The sequence below is a fragment of the Pteropus medius genome, unplaced genomic scaffold, assembly GCF_902729225.1.
Source record: "Pteropus medius unplaced genomic scaffold, Ma_sr-lr_union100, whole genome shotgun sequence".
Lineage (NCBI taxonomy): Eukaryota > Metazoa > Chordata > Mammalia > Chiroptera > Pteropodidae > Pteropus > Pteropus medius.
In genome coordinates, this window is record NW_024340696.1 from 14,932,841 (window position 1) to 14,956,184 (window position 23,344).

General features: G+C 37.7%; 1 protein-coding gene across 3 annotated transcripts in view; it reads right to left on the reverse strand.

The window, feature by feature from the left end:
• LRRC4C (leucine rich repeat containing 4C) overlaps positions 1–23,344 on the reverse strand; it is a 173,190-nt gene that overhangs the window by 144,631 nt on the left and 5,215 nt on the right. The window contains exon 1 of one of the 3 annotated variants that reach the window (XM_039867325.1): positions 5,248–6,161. The gene's annotated coding sequence lies outside the window, so the exon portion shown is untranslated. Of the gene's footprint in view, positions 1–5,247; positions 7,122–23,344 lie in introns of those variants that run through there. The other 2 variants (XM_039867307.1, XM_039867317.1) reach the window with 2 other exon arrangements.

Consider the following 23,344-nt stretch of genomic DNA (forward strand, 5'->3'; position numbering starts at 1 on the left):
CCCTTCACATTTTAATAACTAGTATCCTGATATCGAGGATTTTACATTTTTAATTCCTAGGAATCCTGAATTCCTAGGTAGTCAATTATGAATGCAGAATCCTAAAATCTTAGCACATGAAAGAATCTTCGTTTTTACTTTTATTTAACGGAGAATATAAGACCAAGAGGCGAGGTGACTTGTACAGATTGTTACAGTACATCACTGACAACGCTGAGAATAAGAATATACTGCATGCATCATCTAATTTTCAGATCTCGGCTTTTCCAACATAAGGAAACCACTTAATGGTTCTTAATATCTGCGTGTGTGTGTATGTGTGTGAAATGTCATATTTGTGCACACTCACATACATACACACACAGAGTCAATACACTCATTGGTTTTTCTAATTAAGCTTCTATAAGTTGCATAGGTAGGTACCTGCATTTGAGTCCTCAGGAGGAAATATCTGTTAAAGTAAGTTCTGTTAGTCAGTCAAGGAATGTGTACTGCATGCACACTATTTGTCATGCTGAGGGCATGCCAGAGAACAAATAAAATCTTGCCCTCAGAGATTGTTACAAGCACACTGTTTCAACCACAAGATCTGTCCAACCAAATTTCAACTATCAAATTTACATTTCTCTAGATAAATCATTTTGAAGGAGGATGCAACAGATTCTTCATCCCCTTGGAGAGTTTTCCAAGACACCATTTACAAATCATTATTTTTTTTTGCCTGTATTATTAAATATTTGGCAATCTAATGAAACTTTACATGGATACAGTATATTTTCCACAATTCACAAAGTATATTTTTATCTTTCCTGAGGGAATGTCATTCACTAAAGTACTTCTAAATAGTTTTAAAAGTGTAAGATCTTACCGAAAATGGTTGCAACTATTTGTGCTACTCCGACGTTAATCTTGTCTATATACTTCTTTTTTACTCTCTACAGACATAAATTTAGACTAACAGCTTCCTTTAAAAAAGGCCAGACCTATTTTTTGCAAACTGTGCATTACCTAAACTAAATTCAAAGATGCTCGATTTAAAAATGTATTTATTGAATGCCTGCTGTGCATGACATATGCAATCTGATTTTATCCTCACGGCAGTCAGTTCCATATGGATGTTATAACCTCTATCTTATAGATAAGCAATTGGGTTCAGAGAGATTAAATGGTGCATGTAACACACATGACCCAGTGGGAAACTGAGTATTTAAACTCTCTTAGGATGCCAGAGTCCAAGTTTACCGAATTTCTCAGTCACCTTTACGAAGTACACAAAAAAGTAAAATCTATCAAATGGTAAGAACTCCCACAGATGATCTCTTCTTAATATCAGCGAAGATGGTTAACTTTAGGATGCTTCTTCAAAACCGACACAGATTTCAAATTAACTTCTGAATTGAAAAGAAGCAGTATAAAAATCCAATGGACAACTCCTCAGCCTGACCGTTCTGTTACAACTTACGGATATGATATCAAGAATATCAATCATTACAACAATAGAACTCTTTTCCCCAAGTCTCCGAGAGCATACTGAGGAAATGGACAGAACACAGGGCTGCTGTTGTAGAGGATGAAATTATGAGCAAAGACCATGACTGGCTGCCTCAGGAAACCACTAGTGAGTTGTTGGTAGGTTTGAACATGCAAACGGAAAGACAAGTCTACATAAAGTCTTGATTCCATACACTTCATCAAGCCTTTATCCTATCACAAAGTGATGTTTAACTAACACAGGATTCGTTATAGCTCTGAATCCAAATTGTGAATTTGTGGGCCTTCAGATTAGTAATGGAATTTTATGCTATCTAATTTAAATTATATCATTGCCTAAGATCTGCCTTTATTTTGTGCATTTCAGGTCCAGACAATGTAATGAGCAGCTACAATTACACATTTAATATACAAGATCTATCTTTGCAACTTTTAGACCAAAATAATAGCAACACAATAATAGCATTATTTCCTCTCTAAAATCTCATTTAAGTATTATTTTTGCTGAGATCTACTTTTCTACACTTTGAAAAGGAAAATCTTGATTTTTGGTTTCCAGCTGGAAGCAGCATTTCATATCTAAAATGATCCCTTGCAGCCAATCTGTACTGTTAAGATCTCAAAAGAAGAATCTGGCAAGTACTGTTAGGTCAGTGCACATTCCCTGGTTTTCAAGTGTAGCCACGAGAACCAGTAAAGTGCTTGGCCAGCCTGCATTCATTCCCAGGAAGTTAATCCAAATTAATCCTAGAACAACCATAACAAACAGCCCTCTTTAGAGGGCCTATTATGCCTGGGGCTTTGCATAACATTACTTTTAATTCACAAAACAATTCTAATTAGTTGAATTCTAATTTGTTGGCATTATCATTCCCATCCTGCAGTTGTGAACACAGAGGACTAGGAAAATTAAAGGTGTGGTCCAAAGGGTAGAGCTTTCAAATTAGAGGAGAAAGATATGTGAAAAGGAAACTTTGAAACTTGCACATCCAAGCAGTTTTTGGGCCTGTAGTTCTAAGCAGAATCCCAGTACCCATCTACCTACTCACAAATGTTATTCAGTAGGCACCAACTTCGGCCCTGAAATACTCATGAGGTAAGTTTTCAGGTTTCTCATGGCCATAAATCTCTCATCAGTGAAAGATTTATTTTATAGGGGTGATAATAGGCATTGTGAACAAGCTGCCTAAATGCAGAGCCAACTCTGACTGCCAAACCAAAGAAGCTAGCTAAATCCCAGGCTGGGCAATGTGTCCCTAACTGTAGAGCTGGGTGAGTGAGTGATTCACCAGCACGAAAAACGAAGATATCCTTGGATGTTCCATTATCTCCAGATTTGAGGAACACGCTTAAGTGGAGGTGGGTGGGAGGAAACATTTCAGCCCACAATTTTTAAATTGTTCTCTCTGCTCCTCACCCCTTTCCCCCCTCATTCAGAAAAATTCGCATGTGGGAATAAATGTGGAGGGTACAGAGAGGGTGATGACAATGTGAAGGCAGGGATACACTTGAGGTCTAACTGGAATAGCAGTGAAGAAATTCTGATGTCAAAAAAAAAAAAAAAAAAAAGGGGAAAAACCTTCCTCTGATTGGCAGAGCCAAACTGATTGCAAGGTTGGGTTTCCCACTTGATGTCCAGAACTGAACTGTGCAGTGAAAACGTCAAAATACTTTTTTCCCCCCTTTTCCTCTCTTTTGTCAGCTGTGCTAAGTTACAACTGAGCAGAAACTTAAAATAATCAGAAACTATGATCACAAGTGGTAACTTAACTGAGGTCATGTAAAAACAAAACAAACAAACAAACAAACAAACAAAACTGCAAGGAGCGATAAAATATGCAGCAGCCTACAGAGAGATCAAGGGGGGGAAAAAAACTGCATGATTATTTTCATGAGTTGGTAAATTTATTGCCTGATCTGTGTCCCAACAGGAAACATGTGCCCAGAAAAATAAATTAGAGAAGTGCTCAGCTGTAGGCTAGTTTAGTTAAGGAGTAATGAAAAGGATAAGAACAGATGATGTGAGTGAAGAACAGGCTCAGATGCTTTTAGCAACGTGTCTCTGGTTTCTATTATCACTTCTCTAATATAAATCTAACTCCATGGTTCTTTAATGACTCTCTAGGGACCACCTCTCACCGGATTAAATGCGCCCAGCACCAAATGAGACCCAGGGGACTATTGTCTTTCATCTCCTTCAGGATATGTCAGAGTTGTGGATCTTATTATTATTATTTTTTAATAGTATTAAAGCTAGGATAATCTGAGCTCTGCCATTAAAAAAAAAAACAAAAAAAAAACTTGAAACGGATATGAGTGTTAGACATGGCCTAGTCTTGAGATCCAGCGTGATAAGAGTTATTTCAATCCCTCAGGAAAGGCACTTTCCTTGACCCTTCTAGATAAAAATGGCAGCTGTGGGGACAGAAGTAGCCATGCCGTGTATGGCTGATTCCCATCTAGTTTGGATTATGAATTGTTTTTGTCTGCTGTTCTGAGGCCTGGGTGAGTTACCTGTCTCATACGGTTTGGCCATTAACCAAGGAGTTATAGCTTCTCAAGGCTACAGTTTCCTTTTTTATTGGCATGACATCTCTGAAGAGTCTTTTGGCTCTAAAGTTATATGAGCCTCTGGTTCTGACAGAAGGCCCCAGAAGGAATAGAGAAGGGTGAAGAGGAAGAGTTCTGTTTAAAAAATAAATTAAAATTAAGAAAGAAAAAGAGAAAGGAAAGAAAAGTAAGGAAAAGAAAAGGGGGAAAATCCAGCTTCATGACCCTGGCAGCTATGGAGAGGAAGGAAGTGGAAAGAGGGGTGATCTTACAGGCCCTCAGGCTCTCTAAGGATTTTCACCCTCCTTTTATTTTTCTTCATTGACCTCTTTCTCCCAAGGCAAAGCTGGCACATGAGAAATACTGGAGCTCAACACACAGACCATATCTTTAGCTCCTTTATCTAAGTTACCACAGGACACTAGATTTCTGCCTTTTACTCAAGAGCCCTGTCCTGGTGATGTTGAGGTTTCTGGCAAAATGCAAGCCTTCCTCAATGTAGGTAAGCCTCTCTGTTATCCAAAGAAGTAATTAGTTAGGAGGGAATGGGGTTGAAGATAAGTGGGTCCTCCTCCTCTGATTCTTAGCACTGGCAAGAATCTAGGCAATCTGAAGATCACATTTGAGCATGTGCATGCAAGAGAGATCGGAAAAGTGCAGCCACCTCTCTCCACCACTTCCTCCCCCATACCCACGCTCCCTCCCTCAATCCACCCACCAGCCAGAAGCCAACCTTCAACTGCTGAGTTTATTATCATATTTTCATGTTAATACATCCCAGTGATCTGCAGTGTCAGATTGGATAATGAAATTTAAATTGGGCCCCTTCGATTTCCAATGGCTAAACATTTATACATCCAACTCCAGGGCTGCTGTGCAACTTAAATGTATTCTAGAGTGTCAATCACACAACACGAGCACCCCACACTGCAGCAGCTTTCTTGGGGAGATTTTTTTTCCCTTGGTGAACATTTGCAAAGGCATTTGCCCAGGATGCAGACAACCTGCATCATTATAGCAAACCAGTTTATCTGTGAGCACAGACTGATGAAGCAAATGCGTGGGCCACCCTCTTTCTTATTTCTGGCCCCGTACAGTGATGTCTTTAAAAATCCCACTTAAGAAGGTGATGGGATGAAGGGACTAGGAACACTAAATTAATGGACATTTTCTTCACCAATAAATAAGAAAATAAGAATCACTCACTGTATTTCAGACTCATCACAGCAACATCCAGACGGAAATCCAGGTGGTTAAGAACAAGCGAAAACACATGATCTTGACACCAAAAAGAAAAAAAAGAAAAAGGAAAAAAAGGAGGTTGATGAAAAATCCAACTGCAATTATCCATCAATTTTAGTCAACACAGGCACAAATCCAACTGTGCTCTGCTGTTTTCTCTCCCCCAATCAATGCCTCATTCTGCCGCGGTCAACTTTTCTTCTCTGAAATTTCTTTGCAGATGTATTATTAATTTCCTCTCCTCTTGTGGGAAATTCAAAAAGAAAAGAAAACACCATACCAGGTCTTTACTGTCCTAAAAAAAGCCCCAAACTTTTCATTCCAAAAATATCTCCTTGGCTTACTTTCTCCTTTATAGAGAAAAACGAACATACTTTTTCTTTATGGATCCTCGGTACTCCATGTCCAATCATCCTTTGGGGGCAGCTGTTTTATTATTATTTATTTATGTCAGAGCACACCAACTCCCGCGGGTCTGAAACTGGTTTATTTCATTTTTCAATATTCCCTGTGTGCACGTATACACATTTGCGTTAAGATCCAGGTCTCACACGAAAAAGCTTCGTTCGTCTTTCTCTCTTGCACGATCAGTTTATCCACTGCGTTCTGTTCCAAGAGAGAGCTGCGTCCCGCATCCTTCATTTTTGCAAGGCACCCAACCGCCACAGCCACCAAAAAGTCTCCGTTTACATCGTCGATTCCTGTTTCCAGATCCCCCCCTTTCGAAGAATTTGGGGATCAACTCCCCCCGCTCGCCACCCTTCCGGCCGGCCCCTTCTCCAAAGATCTGATTAGATTTCTCATCACAACCCGGTGCGCAACTGGATTTTTGATTTCAGCCACCCGGCCAGCCACCTTCCCCTCTCCCTCCAAACTCCCTGTTATATCCTGTCTCCTTCCCTCCACCGCCTCTGTTTTCATAATCTCAATGTTGTGGAGTGGGGTGGGCGGGGCGAGGCGGGGTGGAGGTAGTGGAGGAAAATTTCAAGGCTCCGTGCAGCTGTCAAGAAGAAACCATTCCTCCCCCTCACTTTTTTTTTTTTTTTTTTTAAGGCCCGGGGTGCTTCCTCTGTCCCCGCCCCCACCCCGGCACCGGGTCCAGTTCCTCCAGGTGTTGCAGAACTCGGTGAGCAGGGCCAGGATCACGGGGGAGACGCGTGACGCGGTCCCTCGCCGGTGGCCCCGGCCGGTCCCCCGGTTCCCCTCTCCTCCATCAGTGGACAGCGGATCCGGGGGCGCTGCGGCGAAAGAAGTTCACACTGAGCTTTTATTTCAAGTGGGGCGGGCGATGTGAGGGGACCAAAGGGGTGTTAGGCAATTAAAAATATATTAATAAGAAGAAATGAAAAAGCTAAATAGAAAATGGAACGAAAGAGGTAAAAAAGAAAAAAATGAAGAAGAAAAAAAAAACCCTAATCGCTGGCTCCTTTCATCCTTCGCGAATGAAACTGCAGCTTTGATCTCATTTCCAGCTGCGTCGGGTACATTTCGGAGCCACAAGTTGGTTCCTCTTGGCGCAGACCTTCCCGACGCCGGCTAGTCGTCTGCGAGGAGATGCGTTCTCGAAGGCGCAGCTAACTCCGCGCCGCCCTTAGCGCCATCGCCCTGCGCGGCAGAAACCCCGGGCCCCTTCCATCCACTTGGGCTTGAACTCTCTTCCTTCCCCTCCCTCTTCTCTCTCCTTTCCTTTCTCCCAAATAAATAAATGCGCTCCCTGTGCAAGCGGCAGCTCCAGCCAGTCTAGGCTTTCCCTTGGCCAATGCCACGTCCCAATGTTTAGGGTCTTAGCCCCCAAATCTCTCGGGCTGCAGTCCCCTTCCCTCCTATGCCCCTCTTTCCTTCCCCTTTCTCTGCTTGTGATCAGTAAAATACAATTACCCAATTACCTCCCATCATCTTAGCACTGATTGGTCAATTGCATTAACACTTGAAGTCAGGGAAGAGGGGATTGGAGCCTCTGCGGTGTGGCACCGCTGCCACCTGGAGGACAGAGTCAGAAGCAACCCCCGCGCTCGGAGGTTAGTAATAGGCGCAGAAACTCAGGGGTTGTGTAGGAGAAGTTGTCTTTTTTTTTTTTTTTCTTTTCTCTCTAAAGGCCTGTTTTCATCCTGAAAGCCAGGAGTTGGAGCTACAAAGGGAAAGACAATGAAATCAAATCACCACTAGGATTCAAAAATCTCAAAGATGTTGCTTTCGGATTGCTGGGTAACATCCTCTATCCTGCTCTAGCCAAGCAGGCTGGTCACAAGGTAAGGATTAACGCGGTACTATTACTTAGGACAGGCTGATCAGAAGGAATCTAGGAGTAGCTGAAAAGCTGCGAGCGAGGGTGCCTGTTGTCCAGCTGGATAATCTCACTAGGAGGAAGCACTGTAAAGGCTAGATAGGAGCCTTCGGCTCATGCAGTGTTGCAGTAAATTGGCCTGTTCAGTTTGTACAAGACATCCAGGACAGTTTGACAACTCAATTGCAACATCCCAGGCTCCTGGCTGTGGGCTTTTCCAACGACTCACGTTAGGGGGGAAGGTGACACATTTTAATTTCACCGGGTATCCTTAGAAAGATGGAGGGCCCCACAAAATAATATTGTTGATAATGTATTTATGTTGGTTTCTTTCTTCACTATACAATCATCCTGAAGCCCTTTCTGTAAGCTATGATTACTCATTTTATGTCATTCAAATACCTAACTTTGAGATATAAAAAGGGTAAAATGAGGAATGATAATTCAAACAATAAAAGATTATATATATACATTGGGGGAGGAAGGCAAATAAATATGTTTCAGGCTGCACAATTAATGACCTCTGTGCCGATTTTCTTTACTTTTGAGAGATGAGCATATATACTTGGTTTAAAACCAGTTTTAAAGAGGCTGTAAGTTACTCTGTTCAAGCACAATACATAAAGATTTGGGTCGTTATGTTACAAATCATGATGAGAAGTGGCATTAGACAAAAAGTAAATTTTTGCTAAAGGAACATCCGAAGCATCCAAATTCACACCAAATGTTCTTTTTTTCTTTCCTATTCTTTTCATAGTGCAGACATAATTCCTTATTTAGAGTTAAAAAATAAGAAAAAGAATTACACGTATACACTTCTTTGGGTATTAAGCACATACTGTAATATGTATTTCAGATTATCAGCACCTGTAAGAGGACAGACAGGCCTTTCTTTACACATGGGTTGTGATTTATTATAATTTCTCCATCTATTTAGAGAGCTTTGATGTAGTTATGAATTGCATCGAAATGTGAATTTGTTGAGGGGTAATGATATTGTTTCTATTTTTAAATGAATGCTCACTGATCGATTCATAACACTAGTGAGCAGTTGACTATAACTTTAATTTGCCTTTTGAGCTCTTACCCTTCTATGCCAATTACAATTTACCAACTAATAAACCATTAAAAGTGCACTCACTAGCTGCTCTAGATAGCTTCAAAGGAGCTACCCTCTGAAGTAAGCTAGAAGCCATTTGAAATGGAATTTTGCTTTCTAGGGACTTTGACAGCAAGGAAAAGGCCAATGATTTGTTTTTCAAAGCTTATTATTAGCTACCTACCAGACATCTTTAAAGGCTTTCAGAATGAATTAATCTATCAAATAAAGCAGCAGGGAAGGATCAGTGCTCTTTAGCCAAAAGGAAAAAGAAAAGGCTTCCTATTTCCCTTTTCTTTCCTATTCAGCAACTACTATTTCTTTTCTCACATCAGCTACTCATTTACATTATATAACCTTGAATTAGTCATTTGGCTTTCATTTTTTTGACTCAGGCTCAACCAATTATTATTGGATATCCATATGGCAAGGTCTTTTGCTAACTTCTCATATATGTCATCGTATTTAAAACTCAAAACAACCCCTTGAGAGATTTTTAAAGAGGGAAAGTGAAGCTAAAGCTACATACTTGTAAGTGACACAAATAAGTTTTGAATTCAGATCTATTCCATTTCTTCCAATTTTGCTGTAATTTCTATGTTTGGGGAACAAGGGGAATACATCTAAGACACGCATGAGCATTTAGGCTGTCGTTATCAGCCCTGAATCCCAGAGGTAAATTTGTAACTCTGTGAGGGAATGGAGTTGTCACATTTGTCACCGAATGAATGACCTTACTCAAAAAGAATAGTAGTAAGTAGTAAACAAGCTGTCATACAAATATATATGCAAATTACATTATTATTAAATAACAACAAATTATGTAGTAGGAGTTGTCAGGTACTGTCAGCAATGACAGGGTATGTGTTCAAGTATAATTTTTTATAAAAGCTCTTTTAGAAGACATAATTACCTAATGAGCAATGTATTAATCACATTGTCACACTTCAGTTAGCCCATCTAGTTACCAAAAGCAAAAACAGAACAAATGCCATTAAAAGAAGATGACTTGGGAGAAGAGGGACACGTGTTGCTAATATGGCAAGTTTGTTCTGTGGACATAAAGAATTCTATGTTTTCCTCTGCTGATTTGTAGCCATTTGGGGTAGTAAAACAAAAACTATCATGTTATTTCACTTTTTGTTAGTGACTCTACCTGGTGCAATCTTTAGCAAACAGCAGAGGACAGTATCTTGTAATCAGAAATACAAAATAGCAAAAAGAAAGAATTCAGTTACTTAGCTTAAAAAAAGAGAAAATATGGATGTGTCTATTCTGTGTATTAATTTTATTTAACAGACTGTAGGCTACTCTTTTAAAAAAAAATGCATAAGATTTGAATCTTTATGTTACAAATTCTGGGACTAGATAGATTGTCCCTTTTCACTTCTGATACTTTTAAACAGGGACCAGAATATCCTGTGGGATAATCATATCTAGCTTGCCTCTATAGTCACACATAATGAATGACATGTGAACTAGCTTCTTTAGAACAACATTTTTTGAAAACTACTTTAATGTTAAAATACCACATTTAGTGGGAACTTATTACACATGTTATGCTAGACAATACTCTGAGAATGTTGTATTTCTGGATTAGCAGATATCCTAATAGTAATCTATCTTTTGTTCTTTGAAATATAGATAGGATACTAGAGTCCAAGTAGATTTGTAAGTTTTATTTTTTTTAAAAAAAATCTTCTCTACAGTGGCTACCCCTTCACCCAGCCCCCAATCCATGTACATTCATGACCTGCATAATAATGTTTTAGTCAATGACAGATGCACTAGATGCAAATGATTTGCTAATGCCTGTATTTTCCCCTAAACCTTGATTGATTTCATAAGCATGTTTTTTTTTGTATTTCTAATGCTGTGAACATAGTTGAATAAATAAATATTTATTATGACATTAGGAAATGGAAGAACCTGCGTCTTTTGTCTCTTATTGAATATTCTTTTCACTGTGGCACACAAGATGTTAGAAAAAATGAGATACTGCAATTACAAATAGAAAAACTAATAAAAATGCCACCAAATAAATAATTTAACCAGATAATTATAACTTATGTATCAGTTAGCTATTGCTATATAATAAACTATCTCAAAACTTTGTAGCTGAAAATAGCAATCATTTATTATTTCTCATGAGTCTATGAGTAAGTTAGAGATTGGTTAACTGGCTCTTTTTATCTTGGCTGGGTTGTTAGCTGGTCTAAGAAAGTCTTCACTAGGACACTGGAGCAACTCAGCTCTATCCGATGTGACTCTCGCTCTCCCTGTTCATGAGCTTGGCCCAGGGAAATCTCTTGACAACAGAAGAAGTCCAAGGAGCAAGCAGAAAAGTTTGAGTACTTTTTTCAAGCTTCTGCGTGAATCAAATCTGCTTACTTCACATTGGCTAAAGCAAATCACTTGGTTGAGTCCATTGTTACAAAATAGGACAGGTCATTCCATCCACAATGAAAGGCCATTATAAACATACATGACAAAAGAGGGTGAAGAATTAGGGTAATCATTGCAATCAAGCCCAACTTCTGGCCCTTACAAATAACAAATTTTAAATGACTACTGGGGTTTACAAGAAAGAAAATTCTCCACGTAAGGGGTCAATTAGTCACCTATTTCTTTCTAAAGATGAGTAGTAACCTCCCATTGTGTACCAGGTTTCATGGAAGTTATCACTAACTTTTCTGCTATCCCAACTTTCCTGCTCATATCCATTGATGCTAATTCAGGAATATCTCACCCATCAATCTGCCCAATTCTTTTTGTTGTGTTACTTTCCGAAGACCACTCTCAGATTCCTCTGTGGACTCTTTGCCACTAATCCTTCTTCTTACCCATGCCATCCCCTCTCTAGCACTAGTTAGCATCTGAAAAAGAAAAGCTGTGATAAAATATAAAGAAGAAACCATACAAGAAAAAGTATATTCTTTATGTACGATAACAAGAAAGCACAACACTGGGAAAACTATATGCAGTGCATAGAACAAAGCATTTATATTTTATATACATAAATACTTCTTTGAAATAACTATTAGAAATAAAAGAGAAAACCAAAAATAACCTTACAGATGAGTAGGGGAAAATACTAGTCAATTTGCAGAAGAAGTGGTATTGTTAATGCTTATTGGTTCCCATGTTATTTAGCACAGTGCCTGGCTCTTTGGTCTTAATACATTCTGATTCGTAAATGAATGAGCTGTCTACTTGTTTGAGGGAGGAAAGTAGGTAAAGAGTAGGTACGGCAATTACAAGCAATAGTGACACAATATGGTTAGAATTTTATGACACGTAAGTGTAAAGAGCTGGGGGAGCAGAGGAGGCACTAGCTACCTTTATGTGGAGACAATCCCAGAGGATTTCACAAATAAAAAACCTAAAATATAGTAGAGCTTCATTAATGTTAGTGTATAGTTTTGGACGCAGGATTGCCCATGTTGTGGCCAGAGGAGAGAGAATAAGGTACATTCCGAGAAAAAAAAAAAAAAATTTGTAGCTCAAAGATTAGCAGGGCTACAGTTTTGCTAAATTCAGCAAATAGTCTGGATCGATTGATCAGACTATTAGATGACATGTAAAACTGAGAGCATTCAGATTTTGAAAGTTGTCTTAAAATGTTCTTTTGAGGAGGATATCAATCGGAAATGACATCTGGGAAAGAAGAGCATCAGTGAAGGGGAGCATTTTGAGGGAGGATTCTTCCTTTCTGAGACCTACTAGGCAACATGGCAAATTCTAGGAGTGACACAAAGTAATAAGAAAAATGCTGATAGAAACAATTGTATGACAATCTGGCAACCAATTTTGAATCAATTTATACTCAATTACATTTTAGAAATCCTTTTAAATGGTGACTCAATCTCTTACAGAACACAATCTCTTTTATCAAATGTCTCTAAGGGAGATGGTATCTGTGCATTGAAACTACTGGCAGTGTTTTTGTACTCTCTAAATTAGGATTCTTTGCACCGAGATGAAAATTGCCCGTAAAGGTATCTTTAAAATTCCACCAGGAATTAGTAGATGGTGTGAATCCAGTTGTGTAATTTGGGAAGACAGCTGCATTTTATCTAGCTAAATCAGCACTTGATACTAAACAACTCGTAAAGAATGTCACTTTATATCAGCATTAGCCATGTAGTGCGGATTCAAGAAATGATAGCCTTATTTTCTCCACCATATCATCATTGTGTCTTCAGGAAACGAAGTACATAGATTTCAAAATTCAGTTCTCTTCACATTGAAGATGCATTAGCACATTTGTGATTCCAGGCCTCTGGCTGACTTAGTAGCACATGATTCAAATAATGTCAGACAATCTGTGTTTTTAAATGTCCAGGTTTCTAACATGCACAGCATTTTTGAAGGATGTAAATGACTGTCTAGTAGATGCTGCAGATTTCAAAAACTTAATCTATGGTATTTGCAAGGAACGTGAAAACACCTTTATCACTTCAATGAAATATTTCTTCAAACACTGACAATAAGCATATATAAAGCAATACTATTCAGAGTCAACTTTCAAAATGGGAAGAAGTTGAGAATCCTTTGATTCACTACACGGATCTTTTTAATCCATCAACAACTGTATAAGTTTTATAGGGAAATGAGATATGAAATAAATATCCCTGCGGCAGATGAACATTATGTGTCTCGGAGTTGTGGTCTTATTGCACCGAGTGGACATTGGTGAATTGAATAATTGAGCATTTGGCATCTTACTACAACCTTCAGTTGACTATTTTCCTGAAAAGGATTTCTATTAAAATTTTAAGAATTTTTATGGAAGTTCAAAATTTCACTAGGGTAACAATTACACCATACCATAGATACATGTTTTTTTTTTTCTAAAGAAGACATGCAAATGGACAACAGGCACATGAAAAGATGCTCAACACCACTAATCATCAGGGAAGTGCAAATCAAAAAAAACAATGAGATATCATCTCTCAGCTGTTAGAATGACTATCATCAAAAAGACAAGAAAATAAGTGTTCGCCAGGGTATAGAGAAAATGGAACCCTTGTGCACTGCTGGTGGGAATGTAAATTGATGTAGACACTACGGAAAACAGTATGGAGGTTCCTTAAAAAATTAAAAATAGGACCACCATATCAATGATTGCAATCTCACTTCTAAGTATATATGTCTGAAGTAAATGAGGTCAGGATCTCGAAAAGATATTTGTATCTCCTCCCCTCCTCCATCAGTGAATGAATAGATAAGAAAAATATATATATATAGAAGTATAATTCAGCCATGAGAAAGAAGAAAATTTGTGACAACATGAGTGGACTTCAAAGGTATTATGCTAAATCATGTAGAGAAAGATAAATACTGTATGATCTCACTTGTATATGTGGAATCTAAAAAGCAAACAAACATAGAAACAGAGAGTAGAAAGGCTGTCACCAGGGGCTGGGGTGGGGGAAATGGGGAGAGGTTGGCCAAAGGGTACAAACTTTTACTTATAAGTTCCAGGGATCTTATGTACAACATGGTGACTGGTTAACAATACTGTGTTATATACCAGAAAGTTTCTAAGAGAGTAGATTTTAAATGTTCTCACCACACACACACACACACACAAAGGTAATTAATTATGTGAGGTGTTGGAGGTGTTAATTTACCTTATTGTAGTAATCATTTCACAATATATCTATATATGTATCAAATCATCACACTGTATAACTTACAAAATGTTATATGTCAGTTATATCAGTAAAGTTGGAAAAAAGAAATCAAATGATACAGAGAAAAATGATACATTGAAATTTGATGGATTTTATTCTTATTAATGATTCCTCATTTTTTTGTTATTGTTCTTATTGATTTTAGTAGCTACATAAAAAAGGCACTGAATTTTCTTACTTTTTCTAGTCTCAGTTTCACTTCTATGATTATATTAAAACAAAGCTTCTCCTAGAACAGGCCCACCCCATTCATTAGTGCCTTTTCTTTTTTTTTATTCTTCTTTATATAAACCTGAGGTCTCAATCTTACATATTTCTCTTCTCCAGGAAGAAAGATAATTAAGGAAAAATAATTGCATGTATGTGCTAATTAACAATTTAGTTCAAAAATTTATTTAACAAATTTTTATTAAATATCAATTTCAATGGCTTCTGTGTACTATGTCTGGGCAAAGTTTTAGCAAGTTTTCATTAGTTTTCAGAGATGCTTACATGTTTAGAAAGGATTAGCGTATACTCAGAAAGGTGATACCTTTGATCCAAGGAAAGAGCATGGAGCAGTGCCAAGAGCAGCAACTTTGGAGTTGCTTAGACCTAGATTTGAATTTGTCAAATATTCATTGTTTGTACTTTAGGAGAACTGCAAATACTTTAGGGCTGGAGCTTAAGGACCAGTGTAGAGCAGAGAAGGGGATGAAATGCCAAGAAATGAACCTGCTTACAAAGTCAGAATAAAGATTTTTTTTTTTTTTTGAAGAACTTGTCCAAAAGGCAATGGGGCATCATTAAAGTGATAGTAAGCTAAAAAGTAACATGATAAGTTTGAGATTTTCAAAAGACATTACAAGGGGTAATTTGCAGATGAATTGGAGGAGAAGAGGAACAACTAGACCTAGGAGAACAATAAACTATGGAAAGTTATGAAGATCTAAACTAAGGCAGCAGCTTTGAGGTTACAGAGAGGATCAGTATAAGAAAAGCCAAGGGCTAGAATCTACAAAATTTTAATTTACATGCTTGTCATTTTGTTCATATATGTTCATGTGTGTGTGTGTGTGTGTGTGTGTGTGTGTGTATGTGTGTGTGACATTCTATTTGTAGTCTAACATAACTTCTAATCAATGTATCGCTTCTCCGCCTTTTGACTAAGATCCAGTATACTAACTTCCAGTCACTGTAACAAAATACTTCCAGAAAATTACAGGGCAGTACTTCCTCTGAACAGGCAATGGGCTTTCTTGTAAGACTGTCATTGGAGTTGTTCAAGCATAGGCTACAAGTTATGGTTAGGTCTCTAAGGCAGGCTTCGATTAGATAAGCACTTCCCACACATTGTTCTCGATTAAATCTCCACTGGTCCACTATAACAAAATGGGATGAGTAAGGGCAATGTAGTGGCTATGTCCTATTAATGAGTTGAATTAAAAGCAAAAATCTTCAATTTATAATTCCTTCCAATATTTTTACATTTATGATTTTCTTTCTTATTTTTACTTAGTAATGTTTTGAAATGTAAGCATCTGGCAAAATAAGTTGGAACCACTCTATTGAGCCACTATATATTTATTCATTTTAATGACATGAAAAGTGGTAAATCTGGGACCCGCTAGACTAATGGTTTTGGAGAGCTCTTTGGACTCTTAAATTTCATGCTTTTATCAGAATATGTCGGCCTAGAGAAATGCTTTCATGCAGATCAACAGAATGGTGTGATTGACGTTATTCAACCTTTCATAAAACAAATCAGTTGTCTCAGATGATAACTGCAGAGAATGCTCCCAAAGTTTCCAAGTATAGCCTTTTTTAGAGAGCAAAATTCTAAAGTGAAATTGATGACATCTTACAAACACTTGCTCAAATGTTCCTTTCACAGCAAAATACAACATTGAGAAAATGTTAAAACTAAATTGCCAGCATCACTCACTAAAGTCAACAATTTTGGAGAACCCTACATACAGACCTATAGACCTGTGTCAAGCCATTTTTCATATGTAACTTCAGAGTCCTGAGGGGCCTGGCAGGCCAGATTATTTTCCCTTAAGGTGCTACTGACAAGCGATGCCATTAAAGTAAGCTTCAAGTCATAGAAGCGTGCCTCTAAGTGCCTGTGCAGTCAAATGCCACAGGATTTCAAATGGAAATGACATGAATTAATTTCCTAAGAACAAAAAGGGAAAATCAAGAAAAAAGGCAGCTTCTTGTAACACAATATGCAGACTAATGGCACCCACTGATTGATTGAAGTGTCAAAAACGCTCCTTTCAGATATAAATGAAGCTACTGAAAGAGTTTGGGGGCTCTCTAGCCTATTTCTCATATTCATATGAAATATTACTGATAAAATCAAGGTAGAAATTAGTCAGGTTTTTTGGTATCTTTTACTTTTTTCTACTCCGAAAGTTAACCTTTGGACAGTAGTCCCTGGGAGAAAGACGCTAAGATCTACCCAAAGGCATCTCATTGCACCAGAAATAAGTAAAAATTCCTTATATTAACTTAAAAATTTTTATTTTTCCTGGCTTCAACTTTATCTTACATCAGTTCCTCATGTACTTTAGTTTCTCCGGCCATACAGAGTACCCTCATTCTGTGCTGACAGTAGGGTCTTGATACCAGCTCTTCCCTCTGCCTAGCCCACCTCCTCCCTGGACTTTGTAGGCCCTGATGTCTGATCTTCTGAGAGAGGCCGTCTTGCTCAAGCAGCTGAAGTAGTTTTACCCCATCACCCTATTTTAATTGCACACAGAACACTTATCTGATTGTCTTTTTCTTTTTGTCTTTTTGGACTTGTCCGCCTCTGCAGGAAATGTGTGTTCATGGGAGCAGGGGCATCGTCTTTCTGGTTTATGGCTGTATCCTCTACTCAGAATTCACAGACAAGATGCTGAATTCAAGGTTTTGAAAGAAGAGTGAAAAGGTTAAAAGTTAGATCTGGCCAACTGTACAGCCAACTGTACAGCACCGATAAGAAGGAAAAGTAGATGTCCGAGAAGGAGGAATGCTGTCCCTTTAGCAATTATTCCATAGTCACCCTTAGATAGGGATTAATTAAATGATGACTATGCATCCATAGTCTTATATTCTCTCAAATACAAAAAAAAAAAAAAAATTATGTCCTAACTTTTAGCCGTTCATATATATATAATATTGGATGAAATCTTGGCCACTTGAGTCTAATGACTGAGATTTGAATATTGGCTCCACTACGTCCTAGCAGTGTGGCCTTGGGGAAGTTACTTAACCTCTTTAAGATTCAAATACCTCATCTAGTATTGGTCACAACTATCAAACACAGTTATGAGGATTGGAATGAAATAATGCATGTGAAACAGCCCAGGTACTGGCATCTAATGAGCACTCATGAAGTATTAGTGGTATTTGCTGTTATTAATAAATATAACAAAATTCAGTTACTGTGAGTCCTCTCTTCTCTTCCACATGTTGTTACCTGACCAGCCGAGTCATTTATTTATGTATTTATTTTGCTATCCCTTAACAATGCAGCAAGTGTGACAAAGAAAACAACTTCGCTCTGTGCTCTTTGGGAAATTCTTTGTTGGTATCTCAACGTGTCTCATTCAACTATACAAATACATAGCAAGATGAATATTAAAACTGTTTTTGGAAGTATATCAAAGAAAATGTCATTTTGTCCTTATCTTTCCTATAAAGATTTACTAATCTTTAAAAAAAGGTCAAACTTTTCTTCTCTCTGAGTTTCTGAAGAAACTTTAAAATATAGTATGATGTTGAACTAATTGCTTTACCTTTCTGGGTCTCAGTTTGTCTGTTTTAAGTATTACAATTCCTAACACGGCAACTGCTCACTTCATGGTAGTGAGATGAAAATTAGTTTCTCATGTTCAAAACCAGAGTCATCTTCAAAACTTCCCTACATCCACACATTCATTCATTCATTCATTCATTCATCAGGCTCTCTAGTCCTCCATGGGTAGCACTTTATATGTGTCCCTTCCTGTACACTCCACATGCTTTCACTCCAGTTCAGACTCTGAACACTTTACCCTAGTCTCAGACCATCTTTTTAGTCCCTGCTGTCTCCCTCCCCCAGTGAACACCGCTCACAGCTCATACATGACTGAGAACACCAGCTGCCATTCGAGGCAGTAAGGAACATTTATTGAGTACTTACTTTGTGTCAGGCTCTGTACCAAGCACTTTGCATGCATGATCCTTTAAGTATAGCTCCAAAGGTTGACATGCCCACATTCAGAGAATCTCATTAGCTACTTGATTGTATCTACATTCCTCACTACCTTCTAATGTGGCCTTAACCTTGCTCTGTCCTTTACTATTTAATGATCTCAGGCAAGATTTGTTATTTCAAAAGACCCCAATTCCTCATCTGTAACATAACAAAAATAATATTACAACCTCATATGGTTATTGCAGTGTTTCTTACCCGTGGCACAGTTGGCATTTTGAGTCAGATAATTTTTTTTTTTGTTTCGGGGGGATGTTCTATGCATTATAGGATGTTTAGCACCATCCCTGGCCTTTATTCACTAGATGGCAGTATCCCTTCTCTCCTCCAACTCCTTACACTCCAATTTTGAAGATTAAAGGATCTTCAGACATTGATTAATTATCCCCTCACTACCAACATATTGGAAACTACTAGAGTATTGGGATAAATAAATTAGATAGTTTTAGACGCTGGGCGTAAACAGTCCCTTTCAGTCTTTTCATTCTTGGGACCATGGTGTATGTTCCCTGTTCTCCAGCAAGAGGTCTCGTGGCTCCCAAGATTTGTCATAGGTTTCCCTGCCTCTTTTGTGGTTCTTTCTGCTGAACACTCTCACACCCTACCTCTGCCTTACAAATTCTTATCCATCCTTCAGAATACTTCTACCTGGTTTTCCCTAATTCTGCTCAGCTGAATGATGTCTCCCTGTAAGTACTTTGACCATAATTTGTGCACCTCGGTCATAATCTTTACATTCTGCCATATGGTGTAGTTATTGGTGCGATTGTATCATCTCTCATGTTGGTACTAAAAACTCCATGAAAATGAGAGTCTTTGTTTACTGTCTTTTTTGCCACTATAGATATGAGCACAGTTCCTGGCATATATTAGTTGCTCATTAAATGTTTCCTAAACCGAATATAGGACACTGAAGAAATAAATGATTTATTAAAAGGTAATGCCTGTGAATGTTAAACAAGAAACATTAGAGAATAAAAAATTTAAATTCTATTGAGATGCTTGTTGAAATAATCAGATAATTGAGCCAATAGAGGTTTATTGTTTCAATTATTCATGCCGCTTCTCTTTGCACATATAGAAACAGCTGGGAAAGAATTGTAGTTGTCATTTTAAAACTATTAAGTAATTTGCCTATTGGTGGAATCTGTATTCTTCTTCTAGAAATGATTTATCTAATAAAAGAGGGAGGGCCAAGGAGACAACTGCCAGTGTGGAACGATGCAAGTTACAAGTGAAATCGAACTTTTCCCCCAACTATACCCACTCCCTTAGAAAAGAGCACCCCTCCACACACATACACACATTTGGTATGGTAGGTGAAATTCCCTTCTCTCCAAGAGTTTGAAATCTAGACGAGCTTATACACAGCCATTGTTATATGATGCAGTTGTGATAAAGTAGGAAAGAAACTGATCTATTTGGGAAACATGTGTTAAAGACTCAACATTATCACTTAATAGCATTGTGACTACGTTGGACTAATAATGGCCTCCCAAAAGTGTCCATATCCTAATCCCCAGAACCTGAGGATATGTCACCTTATGTGGTAAATGGGATCTTGCAGGTGTGAATGAGTCAGGATTTTGAGATGGAGAGATTATCCTGGATTATCTAGGTGAGCCCAATGTAATCACAATGATTCTTAGTAAGGAAAAGAATATTAACTTTTCTTATTTAGTTTGCTCATATAAAAAAAAATTAGAATAAAAATAGTACTATCCTCAGAGGGTTGTTTTCAGGGTTAAATAGATATGCAAAATTAAAATAGGCAGAGTTAATATATGTGAATTATTTGTCATGTGCAAACATGATTTTGGCCATTCCCATTATTATTTTCATGGTTTGACTGAGCTATAATCCATATACCATGAATTTACTCATTTAAATGTACAAATCAATGAATTTTAGTATATTCACAATTGTGCAACCATACCATAGAATTTTGTCACCTCAAAAAGAAACACCGTACCCATTGGCGGTCATTCCCCATTGTCCTCACACTGCTTTAGGCGACCATTAATCTGCTTTCTATTTCTATACATTTACTGATTCTGTATTCAGACTGATACAGAACTGGATCCATATATTCATATTCAATATTTCATGTAAATGACATCATATCATATGTGATCTTTTCTGTCTTGTTTCTTTTATTGAGCATAATGTTCTCAAGGTTCGGTCACGTCATAAGACATACCAGTATTTTATTTCTTTTCATTGCCAAGTACTATCCCATTGTATGGATAAACTACATTTTATTCCAGTTATTATGACTGCAGGATAGACTGCTTTTGTCTGTGGAGGAGGGAGAAGAAAGAAGCAGAGATGTGAACTTAATGACTGTCCAGCAACCCAGAAGAAACAGGAAATTATATTTGACTAGAGAAGAGAAAGAGTAGTTTGAATTAAGCTGACAATTTTCTAGATACATGCCAGAACTCGCATGCTTCCTAGGACTGACTCTGCATGGAGTCGAAGGTAAAACAAGTGACTCATTCATTCTGTAAGAGTCAAGCTAGTGCTGGAGAAATTCCTGCTTTCTCACTAGTCCTGTTAGAATGGGCAAGTCTTTAAACTCCTTGAAATGTCAGTTTCCTCCAAACATCCCCCCACCCTCCACTCCTCTCCTCCAGCCCTAGGCATACCTCACAGGCCCTTTGTGGGGAACATATGTTAATGAAGGTAAAAGAATTTTATTAATGAGAACATATTTTTTAAAGTACTTTGTGCTAGAGGCATTTAGAAATGTTTCAGATGACCAAAGAATGCTTTAGAGATCCTCGAATTCTTTAGGAGTTGACAAATAAATAAAAAACAAATCAAGACCCCCAGCTAGCTATTGTGATTAGCTGAAAATGCATTCTAATAGATGCTGGTAACATTGTAGGTAGGAACCTACCCTAGCCATCTCTGTACCACACAGCACGCCACAATTTCTAGGATATAGTAATATCTCAATAAATTCATTTGGTTGAAGCAGAAAACCCAATATCGTATTATAGTTTATCAATCAGTGTGTGCATGCCTTTATGTTATATTCTTCTTAATAAAATAGTTAAGAGGTATTCTAGACAATAACCTAGCTTACATTTAATGAGCATATGCTATGTGCCAGTGTGCTAAGTTCTTGGCATGCATTGACTTACAATAATCCTCCTTTTATAAAAGACTTGAAGGCAAGAGAAATAAGTAACTTTTTAAAAGTTTTAAATGTAATTCACAAAGCTGAGACTTTAAGCCCATTTGATCTAAAGCCAAAGCTTAAAAAGGATTTGGTTTATTTTTATTTATTAGAATTAAGTACAATAATTACATATTATCTTGTATACAAAGACTTTAGATTCTAAAGAACGGATCTGGGAGGGAGTGTTGTTTTATTTTGTTTAGACTCCACTTAGAAATATTCTGAAAAACATACACATACATTCTGATATTCAGTCCTCCACTGAAGGGTTCACCTGAGCTGTTTCCTAGTTCAAATTATATTCCTCAAAGAAACTGAGAACTCCTCAGATCCTTTGTGTCATTATCTCTGCCAAAAAAGAAAATGTCTCCATATTATATGCCACCATACTTTATTCTGTCAGTTTTACCCAAACTTTTAAAACCTCAACTCATCCATGAAATCTTCTGTGATCTAGGCGGAAGCCACCCAGACATTCTGTTAATATCTTCAGTGTGATTGATATTTCTCTCCTGCAGCGTGGCAAGATAGCATATGTGTATATGTGGGCAAGCATATATATCTTTATGTTAATGTGCATCTGTTCTCTCATCTCTTACCATACGCTATTAAGATATTAAGCTCCCAGGGTGTGTCCTTGCTTCCCTCCACAGAAGAGGATATTTCATCTGGCTGACCCCAGTGCCTAGCTGTGTGGCATGATGTATATCTTCAGTAAACATTTAGTGAATGAGTCAGTGCTCAATGACGACTGACAATCTTGAAGGAAAATCTCGCACACAAAGAAATTAAGATCATGGACAAATATAACTGAAGAGAGCTGCCTTCTCGAGTATTTTATTTTTGAGTATTCACAGCTGAAAAGCATTGTGGAACAGCTGAGACTTAGCAGGTAATTTTCATTTGCCTCTGTTTTACAAATGATTACCACATACCAAATACACCATACTTAGAGTGTGCTTTTCCTCCTTCAGATACGATACTATAATAGGATGATATATATTTTTTGCACACTTTTTTCTTTTAAAGCTATGGAATTCATTTATATCTTGTTATTTACCACGGATGTATTCCTTGGGTTATGGCAAAAGAAGAAAATGAAAGATGAACAATGGGTTCTAACTCACCAACTCCTTTCTTTTGTTATTAAAAAAAAAAATCTGAAAAATCAAAATTCTGAGTCCTGTGAGCCACTTACTTGATTATATCCGATGTCAGTCTTTTAAAATTATTATTGTTACTTTAAACAACGGTCACCGTAAAAACATTATAATGTATTCCATTCCACACAGAGTCGAAGAGCTGCCGAAGCTTAAGAAGATTTGAATCACACTGCCTAGATTTTAATTTCATTCCCATCTCCTTTCTATTTGAATGCCCTCGAACAAGTTATTTAGCTTCTCCTTCCTCTGTGACTGTTACTGGCCATTATTTTTATGGTAATGATAAATGATAAATGATGGATCAATGATAAATGGACTGAGATAAGCAGACTCCTCCACAAACGGACAATTCAAAACCTCTTAAAAAAAGGATTCCTAACCTTTCATGGCCACTAACACAGGCA